We start from the raw sequence: 10,185 nt of genomic DNA on the forward strand, positions 1-10,185 counted from the left end.
TTTTTTTTTTTGAGTAACAAGCCTTTAATATGAAACTTGACCATGATTTTTTTAAATTAAGTTTATTGGGATAATATTGGTTAATACAATTATATAATTTTCAGGTGTAAATTATAATTTGACATCTATATATTCTATTGTGTGTTTACTACCCAAAGTCCAGTTCCCTTCATCTACCATATGTTTGATCCCCTTTACCCACCTCACCTGCCCCCTCCCCCTATATTTGACCCTCCCTTAACCATCTACCTACCCTCTCCTCCCACACCTCCTAAAGAAGCTGTGGTACATTGGAATATTGTGATACAATGGAATATTACTCAGCCATAAGAAGAGATGAAATACTGCCATTTGCAACAACATGGATGGAACTCGAGATAATCATGCTAAAGTCATAAACTTTTTAAGTGATGATACATTATAACACTTTAAAAGTGATGAATTCATACCTAAGATAACTAGAATAATTTAAAAATACATGTTTGAACTACAACAACAAGAAAAAAATGGAGGGGGCACAGGATGAAAGTGGAAGATGCAAGACAGAAGAAAAGGAGAAGAGCAAGAAAAGGTAGAGAGGTGGTAAGGGTATGGAATGTGGATGTCTAGCTGGATTCAAGGGAACCGGGCAGAGGTTTATGCGAAAGAGAAAACAGAGCATAGAGGACACAGAAAGAAGGGAAAGAATGAGGAACTGTACACTTAACTTGTACAGTTATGTGTACAGTATATAACTTGTACAGTTACAGAAATGATAAACTCCTCATTAAGTACTAGTTGGACAATTTTGAAGTTTCATGACATCTTTTAAGCCTTTCTAACAGACTATAATTAACCAGAAAATTAGTATTCTTTCTAGTAAATTGGATATAGAGGTTTCAACTTCTATTTGACAAACTTTTATAAATCCATACATAGTTATATCCCAGAGCAAGAACACAGCATCTCTGCCCACAATCAAAAGAAGAGTTTAGAAGTCAGCAAGGTCATTTAAATCTAGGCCATTCGTCTCTAGTAGGTTTGCTGAGTCTATGGTCAGGTTTGAGTAAAGTGCATGATAAAGTTCACCACATCTGATCAGTTCAAAGGCATCTGCATGTAAGACATGGTGTATAATCAGTAGAGATTAAAAAATTAATGAAAATGGTTGAAAAAAAAAACAATTGTGATATGTCCAGTCTTTTGGTGAACGTGCTTTTGTTGACACTATTTCTGCAAGTCACAAGTTCAAAAGCCATTCGATCTTTACAATACCAATGTGAGACATGAGCCAAAGTGTGTGTATGTTAAACTGTACAATAATTTGTAGACTCAGCCTCTGCGTACCGTGTAATAGGATGTTTACCTCAAATCAAGTGATTTTCAATGTGGATGAAACTGTCCTGGAACTGAGTACCCAATAAAGTACAGATGAGCAGGGAAGAAGAAATATGTGAATGACTGGTCTTACCTACTAGAAGGACCAGTTCATATTCATATTTGATGGAAATGCATAAGGGGTTGAAAGTTTAAACAACTCCTTGGACGCCATAGGAATATGAACAAACGGCCTTAATAATAGATTTTTCCTCTTGTTCCTAAGTGAGAAAGCTTCAGTACCTCTTCTGCAGTTTTGGAAAAGAGACCTTATTTTGTGCATGTATTTAAGGGACTCAAATGTGTCTACATTTATTAGAGTATAAGAGTGAGAACCTTCCTTTTAGTTCCCAGAGTCCATCTCATGATCCTATGGATTTATGACAACCTTACGAAAGAACAGTCAAAGTGGATGTAAAAGCAACAACACAATCTTTGGCAGGCGAAGCAGCTTCCCATGACATATCTATGATAATTAGTGAAAGTGAAAAAATAGTCAAAGTGTGGGTGTTCCAGTGCTTTCTCAGTCTTAGGTGGAAGTTATAGAGTATATTACTGACATTCTGACTGAATAAATTAACATATCAAAGTTACACTTAAAGATGAGCTTATTGACAAAGTTTATAGCTTAAATGAGTTGTTTAATATTTATGTTACACTGATCCCTCCTGACATAGAAATAATGGAATAAAAGGGTGTGCCCTATCATTTCCTTCTTTTTTTTTTTTTTTTTGGCAGAACCAATATTAGAGTTGAGTCTTCATCACCATGTCACACTTTTCTACATGGTCTCTGAATGATCTCAAATAGTTCTGAGATGACCAAATGCTTTTGAAGGTAAAGACTGAAATATCTTAGCCCTTCAGCTCATGTAAAGGTGTGCTTGATTCATTTCTTTCACCCTAACACCTTGAAAATCTTTATATATTACCTATTACAATCTATAATACATATATATTACTATATATTACATATATACTTGTTATATATTTACATACACACATTACATACATTGCTTACATGATTTTCTTTTTAAGTCATTTATTTTCTTCAAGGAAGTATTTTGAGAGAAGGGGTATTTTGAATTGAATATTGGCATCTGAATAAATTATTAAGAAACAATTTGTTCAAATGTCATTGGGTAAGCACAAGAAAAAACCACAGTGGGTGAATTCTCTGGGTTTCCATCAGAACAATGCTTTTTATACTTGGCAATTGTCCTTACATTACAGGCATTTTCCTCCAGAAACTGTACAGTATTTGGGGGGGAAATCACACAAAAAAATTAAATTCCTTTGGGGTTGGCATATCTATAATATATATTTACATTAATATACATAGAATAATTTTATAGCTGCCCTGGCTGCACCAATATTCTCCTCCTGGCAGAAGACTTAAATGAGCAGTTGGATTGTAAGAACACAGCTATATTTGAAGATGTTTCATTAAATTTTCTGTTGTTTTTTTTTTTTTTTAATTCACAATTAGATAAAACAACCACAGGACTGTTTTGTTTTTTGGGGTAAAGTATTGCATTGATCAGTATATTAATAGACATTAGCATTCCAGTTTCAAAGAGTTAAATATTTTTCAAGTGAATCCTAAAAAATGTTCATGGTGATAATCAAAGAGAATTAAACATTCAAAGAGTGTTGATACCACTTTCAATGTAAGAGAATTTAAGTTTGTGTTTATCATTCAATCAATCCCATTTCAAAGTGGTACAAAAAAAGCGCTTGAGGCATTTACTCATCAACTAGACAATCAAACTTTCATCAGATATATCCAGGATTTTTGGATATTATTTGTATTGCCATTATAAACAAAACAAAAACTACTCATAAAAATACAGAACATAACACTTAAATTCTCACCTCCAGGCAGGTTTCTTCGAAAGACACTAAAAGAAATGGCAAATGCAGTGTTGCCATGAATTCAAGTTACATCTGGAAGCTCACAGTATAAAAACAATTCTTTTGGGAGGGAACCATTATTCTTTGAGAAAATTGTAATATGTGTATTTTTTCTATACAAATGATTAGGGTCACCAAATAACAAAGCTCTGTGTGCTGCTTCCTACACATGGTTTACCTGGGTAAATCTTGCCAGAATTCCATTCATTTAAAACATACATATTTACTAAGCCTACAATGTGCCAGATACTATGACATGATGTGGATTAGTGAAACTGGTTCTGTCGTGGGCTTCACAACCATGAAGCATCGAGAATATCTCATAAACTGTGGTTGAAGTGTAGCTTAAACATTTGTTCTCTTTAAAATGCTAAACATTCTAGTGATTCAGTTATTCAGCCAGTATTAAAAACCACTGAATTACACCAAAGCAAAATTACTAAGAGAGGGCTTCTGCATTTGCAAAGACTATCTTCTAGAAGAAATGACTGACATGGTGAGAACCGCCTTTTTCAGTGTGACTCTAGCTGTTAAAAGAGCAGCTTAGCAAGAAAAGAAAAAAACAGCAGCCTCCTAAAATTTAGAAGAAGAAAGATAAACAAGTCTGCAAGGACAAATAAATAAAACATTTAAGTCCTTTGCATGGAAAATAGCATCATATTTTGTTAAAATATATGATTTCCGTAACTTATTGAGGAAGCAAGACTATTTTGTTTATTCTAAAAAATAAAAATAACATGATCTATAAAAAATAAAAACTTTCAGAGAAATGAATATGATATTCTCAACTAAGGTAAGGAAAATTACTCTCTTAAAGCAAAAGCCATAAAAAAGAAATGGAGTTTTCATTTAACTGAAATTAAAAATCAATGTAAATGGAGAAAGAGATACACACATACACACAAAAAAAATCTTAAAAGTAATTATCTCTCAGCAGTGAGATTAATAGTGATTTTATTTATTTTTTATTTTATCTTAGGTGTATTTTCTAAAACTTCCGAAATAGGCATTTCCATTAAGTAAAACAAAAAAATATATATAAAAATATAGAAGAAAACCAAGAAGTTGTGAACTGAGACACAGCTAAGAAACCACTCAATAACGCCACAATGCTATATCGAATGAACAGACATTCATTGCAATTTTCAGAAATGCATTACATATTTAATATTTCTAGAGAACTCATTTCTACCATATTTTAAAATGGACATATAGATACACACAAAAAAATAAAATAGCTATATTTATAAGAAATCAAATACATCCCAACAGACTTGTAAATTTGGAACTGGTTTTACTGGTCAGTGTCCCTGAAGTGGGTATGTGTATTCATGGTACAAGATCAGTTATCCAGACTAAAGTGTAGGTGCTTAGGTTATGTGGGTGAGGTGAACTGGAAGAATGGACCAGGTGGAATAGAAATCAATCAAGATTTAGAGAAAGACTGCCATTCTATCTTTCCCTGGCTCCTCCTGATCATACTTACACATCCTGGATCAGACTCCCTGCCACCAGGTTTTCAGGGAAGGGCTAGACAGGAAACTTTGGAAAAGATCCCTCAGGGCTGGGTTAGCTGGAATTCTGGTTTTGAGTAGGACCCACAGGCCAAGCCTGGAGCCTTTGGACATGAGGCAGAGCTGTAGCATGTAATATCTTGTCAATGCTCACCAACGCAGGGAGTTTAGCTAAGAGACTTTAGTCAAATCATTCCATCTATTTGACACTCAGATTGTTAACTACAAAATGGGAGGAATAATAGTATCCACCTAGAAAGGCTGTAGTGTGAGTTAAATGAGATGATAACTGACACAGCACATTTAGGACAGTGCCTAACACATAATAAATGTTCCTTTATAGAAGGTGATCATTCTGCATTATCCCATCAGCATCCTGAGAACATGTCTCTCTAACATATATTTAATCTTCCAATTATTATGATTATTTATTTTTTGGCGAGGCAACCTTTGGTTGACCTCACAGATTGCAAGGATCTTGTCAGTTTACAATCCTTTATTTATTCATTTGTTTATTTTTTTTATGCCTATAGCACATGGTCTTCCTAGGTAGTCTCCCATCCAAGTACTAACCAGGCCTGACCCTGCTTAGCTTCCGAGATCAGACGGGATCGGGCTTGTTCAGGGTGGCATGGCCGTAGACTCTCCCAATTATTATTGATAACCAAGGTTACCTAATTGACCTGACTATAAAATCATTTGAAGAACTGAAGATACTATGTACAGTATGAAGAGATGGTTAAACAATTTGATATGACTGTTAAAATGATATTTTAAGCAACATGGCAGCAATGAGTGATTTAGATTCTTCACAAGAACAGATGCTCTTCAAATGGTTTCTTAACGCGAAAGCTTGACACAAAGGTGTGTTGAACGAAAGTCACTTACAACATGTTTAGGATTAATCTTAGTGCCCGACACTATCAGAAAAACTAGTTAAATGTTTACCCTTTCCTAAAACTTACATCTTCAAGTTGTGATTCTCACTACCAGTTAACATTAGAACTAAAAAATGGAAACTTCCCATTGACCAAGAACCTTACTTTAGCATGAATTAAACCAAATATGCCATTATTACTGGCTGATGAAATATAGTTCAATTTTTCTTCTTGAAAAGATTATTTCACTTTTGGTAAATCAATTAGATGTAATAATGCTTTACTTATTATATTAATTAATACAATATTATAATTTTTAAAAATTTAAATGATAACCCTCTATTTATGGAAAGTCTAGATCTTCATTTATAAAAGTATTATAAACTTTCCTTTTAAAATATATTTTGAAAATACATTTAAAAAAATGAGAGTCAATTTAAAGAAAGATATTAAGTATATAAAGCATGGGTAAAAAATCAACGTGACAGACATAGGCTGGGGCAAACTTAAGTTTGGAAAACAATGTACAATCTTATATTTTTACTCAGGAGGTGAAAACAATATAATAGGTTCTTAATTTATAATTTAATTCTTCTTTCAAATGAGCCATGGTATTCAAACAACATGTTTGTTTGCATAGAGTCTTATTGTGTAAATGTTTTAGATGAGAAGACTTGGTCTTTACTATCCTCAAATAAATACTTATGTTGCATAGCAATAATTACAATTTGTAATTTGGAAGTGCCGCCTAGAACTCTCAAGATATAAAGCGAGTGATAAAATTAATTAAAGCGAGAGGGAAGGAAGTTAGTAAAATAAAAATGTTACTTTTTTGACACAGAATTTTTTATCTGCAATGACTATTCAAAAACTATATTATGAATGCACAACTATTAACATAAATTATATATAACACAAGAATTCCTTGAATCAATTATTTTGTATATATTTTTTACAGTCTTTGAGGAAATCTAAGAAAAAAATGGATCCGAATTTCCTGCATGTCAAGATCCTTATTCTTTTGCACACTCTCAATATTCAAAAACAAAAGCAGTGGAAACTAATTACTTCATTAAGTTTTAGCTCCATTTTAGGTAGACAAATTTGAAATGTTAATTGTTTTTAAGTTATTGCACTTCTGAGCCCCTTAATAGTCATATTATTCAAAATAATATACGTTTCCCGTATATTTTCTGAATCGCACATAAATACAAGGCACATGTTTATTTAATAATTTATCTTTCAAAATGATCACAAACTTTTACAACTTATTTTATAGGACACATCTTTTAATATTCTTTAAAAGCAAACAAAGAAACTAAGACAGACACAATCAAATGTTTTATTCTTGCCTCAAAGCAGCCAAAATTTGTCTTTCGCACTATGGGTTATAATATCTGGATGCAGAATTCTTTCAGCTCAACTGAGAAGAGTCCTGTTCTTTATGCTTTTCCTATTCTAAGTCTGCCTGGGAATCACAAAACCACTGGGATTGGGAGGGGTGAGAAACTAAGACATAATTAACATACTGAAAAAAAGAAAATGCTGTCTGTTCTGGTAAAATAAACCCTCCTGTATGACACCTATTTGTCCATAGGTAGACAAAACCCAACTACTGTGAAAATATATAAGAAAAGCTCATCATCTAGCACAAAGTAGAAGGTTGTTGATGATGTGTATGAGCATATCTATATGCATTATGTTTATATGTGTATAGTATATGCATCATGTATCGGTCTGCATTCAAGAGCAAAGCACATGGCAAATAGCATCTGTTCCTTTAATAAGCTTCTATTCACCTATTCCAAACTGCTAAACTCTCACCTTTACTGACATTCTAAACAAGCTGTGGTCAGTGCCATTTCTTAGAAGCCAATAGATGGCATTGTTGCATCAGGCAGCTCTGTCCTGCCTTGAATGCCAGATTTTCCAACATTATCCAGGTCTCTGTGAATTTCTCCAACATCTTTTTATAAATCGTTTGAAAATACTTGTAGAGAAAGTTCTCAGTCTCTATGATTTTGAGTTGCTTTTCCACTAAAAGTAGAGAAGAACTGGGTTATTTCCTTCCCGAGTTATGTAAAAGTCACAGGATCAAATCTTTCAACCTTTAACATATTCTAATTTTCTACCTTATTCCTTTCATTTTATTTAAACCCTCAGCACAATCTTTGTACTAGATATACAGGAGAGTTCTGGCTTTCAACAGTCAGGATTCTGACAGAACAGCAGCCAATTCTATAATGCTGCAGATCGTTCAGGCTCAAAACCCATTTCTGTTGAATTAAATGTAGTTATCTTTGATAGCAAATGAATGGTCAACATTTTTGGTCATTTTTGCTTTAATGAAAGCAAAATATCTTCTTTTCCTCTTTACATATAAAATCAGATTATATAAGTATGTAAGTTTCAAAAGTCATCAAACCTTTAAAGGATTGTATTCTCATTAATTAAATGGAAAAATTTTCCTCTTAGTTTTGAGCTTTATAATAAAGTATTTAAGGGTTTCTCCTACTTGCATTGCTTTCTTCTTAAGGGTATAATTTTTGGGGGGCGGAGCGGAGTTTTCCAATAGTCTAAGGTAGTGGTGGACAAGCAAAAAAATATGATGAGAATTTATGGAATTAAAAACTCTTTTTAACAAATCTCCCTATTTCTTTTAAGCGTTCAAACCAACTTTAAGTCAATCTTCTTTCGAACCATCTAGTGGCCTAATTAATAGGAGGTATTTACTGAATAGTAAGAGCTAAAATAGATGCAGGAAAAAAAAAACTGAGAAATAAGGAGCCTTAGGTATGCACCTCAAATGTTATAGAATGCAGCAGAGTCAAGATCAAATGTAAGCCACTTAATAACAGTTGTACTTTCATAGTGACTGGTCCTGTTGACACCTAGCCTCAAAACTTAAATAATACAAAAGCTTCCATCCCCCTGGGATGAAATAAGTAAAAAAAAAAAAAAATCTCAGAAAACAAAGCCGCATAATTTGTTTTGAACATGTGAAACTGAACCATATGGGTTTCTCCTCATTTTCCGGCACAGCGATTCACTATCAACTTAAGACAAAACAGGAAGTACAGAAAAGCAGAAAGAAGCTGCCCTTCATATGTATATATATATTCATATTTCTCTACCTTCAATTAGAAAAACTAGTGATAACTATGAAGAACATTAAAAAAAATGATTTCAAATTTAAATTACATGTTCGAATAATAACTCTATGACTACCTGCCTACCTGTTTTTCTACCCTTTCCTCTGCTTCCCTCTTTACTGCTCCCACCCCATGCAGAATAACCTGAAAAAATAACCAGTTAAAACAAAATGATCCAAATACGAACATTAATAAAATGCAGGTGTACTTCTAGGTCAAAAGGCATCAATATCAATTTGCTTACAGGTAACACTGATCCGATTTTCTCCAGGGTACAAACATTTTTCCCTGACAACTGGTGAACATTGAAGCATGACATGCTGAAGTCTATAGAGAATAATAGTAGTAGCTAAAATTTTCTGGGCCACAAAAAGAACAGATTACAATGCAGTCTATGGTATTTATTCATAAAGATATTTTATAATCGCTTATTACAATAAATGAAGTTGTTTAGGGAATTATCTTTATTTCATTTGCAAAGAACTATGTGTTATTTGGTAGTTACTTAGACTCTACTTCTGAAGACAACTAGAATTTCCTACAATAACCTGGTATTTTCTTAAAGTTGCAAAAAACTGCAGTTAAATATAAACATTTACTTTTCAGTCACTTTGTAATATACCCCAAGCCAGACTTGTATAGTGAAAGCAAATATATGATTGAACATTCCCCACATAATTTAAAATTTAAAAAAGACATTTTTTTTCTTGAGTTATCTTAAATTGTCTGATTTTCCTACAAAATTGCCATAACCTTTTGATAACATTGATTACAATAATGAGGCCAATATACTTTGGACAATATTACTACGTACAGAGTGTTGAAAAGCAGACATAATGTGCATGCATTTTAATAGCTTTATGGAAGATCCACGCAAGGAGAAAGTGCTATGAAGACTTTTTTGAACTTAAAAATAAAACCATCACATGTAACTGACCAATTTATAATGTGAAAACATATATACGAGAGGGGAAACATTATAGAAACATTTGATGTTTTTCTTTACATTTTTCTCTAGACCAGGGTTGCCCAACCCCTGGGCCACCGACTGGTATCTGTTAGGAACTGGGCCACACAGCAGTAGGTGAGTGGTGGGTGAGTGAGCAAAGCTTCATCTGTACTTGCATTTCCTCCCCAGCACTAGCATCACCACCTTAGCTTCACCTCAGATCATCAGGCATTAGATTCTCATAGGAGCACCAGTCCCTGGTGCCAAAAAGTTTGGGGACCACTGATCTGGTGTATCGGTTTGTTTACTCAATCATTTGTTAGTCAATATATTGAAAAAACAAACTCAATATGACAAAAGTATTCATACTTTTATATAGCAACAAACCCTGGGTGTCTATGATGTTGATTTGTGATGTAATCT

The 10,185-nt window shown here is 33.3% G+C and overlaps 1 protein-coding gene and 1 pseudogene across 1 annotated transcript in view; both read right to left on the bottom strand.

Moving 5' to 3' along the window:
• The window catches only part of IL1RAPL1 (interleukin 1 receptor accessory protein like 1), a 1,273,836-nt gene that overhangs the window by 790,076 nt on the left and 473,575 nt on the right, over positions 1-10,185 (bottom strand). The window lies entirely within an intron of this gene.
• On the bottom strand, positions 5,308-5,426 carry LOC111731151 (annotated as a pseudogene).

This window comes from Pteropus vampyrus, unplaced genomic scaffold (genome assembly GCF_000151845.1).
Source record: "Pteropus vampyrus isolate Shadow unplaced genomic scaffold, Pvam_2.0 Scaffold351, whole genome shotgun sequence".
Lineage (NCBI taxonomy): Eukaryota > Metazoa > Chordata > Mammalia > Chiroptera > Pteropodidae > Pteropus > Pteropus vampyrus.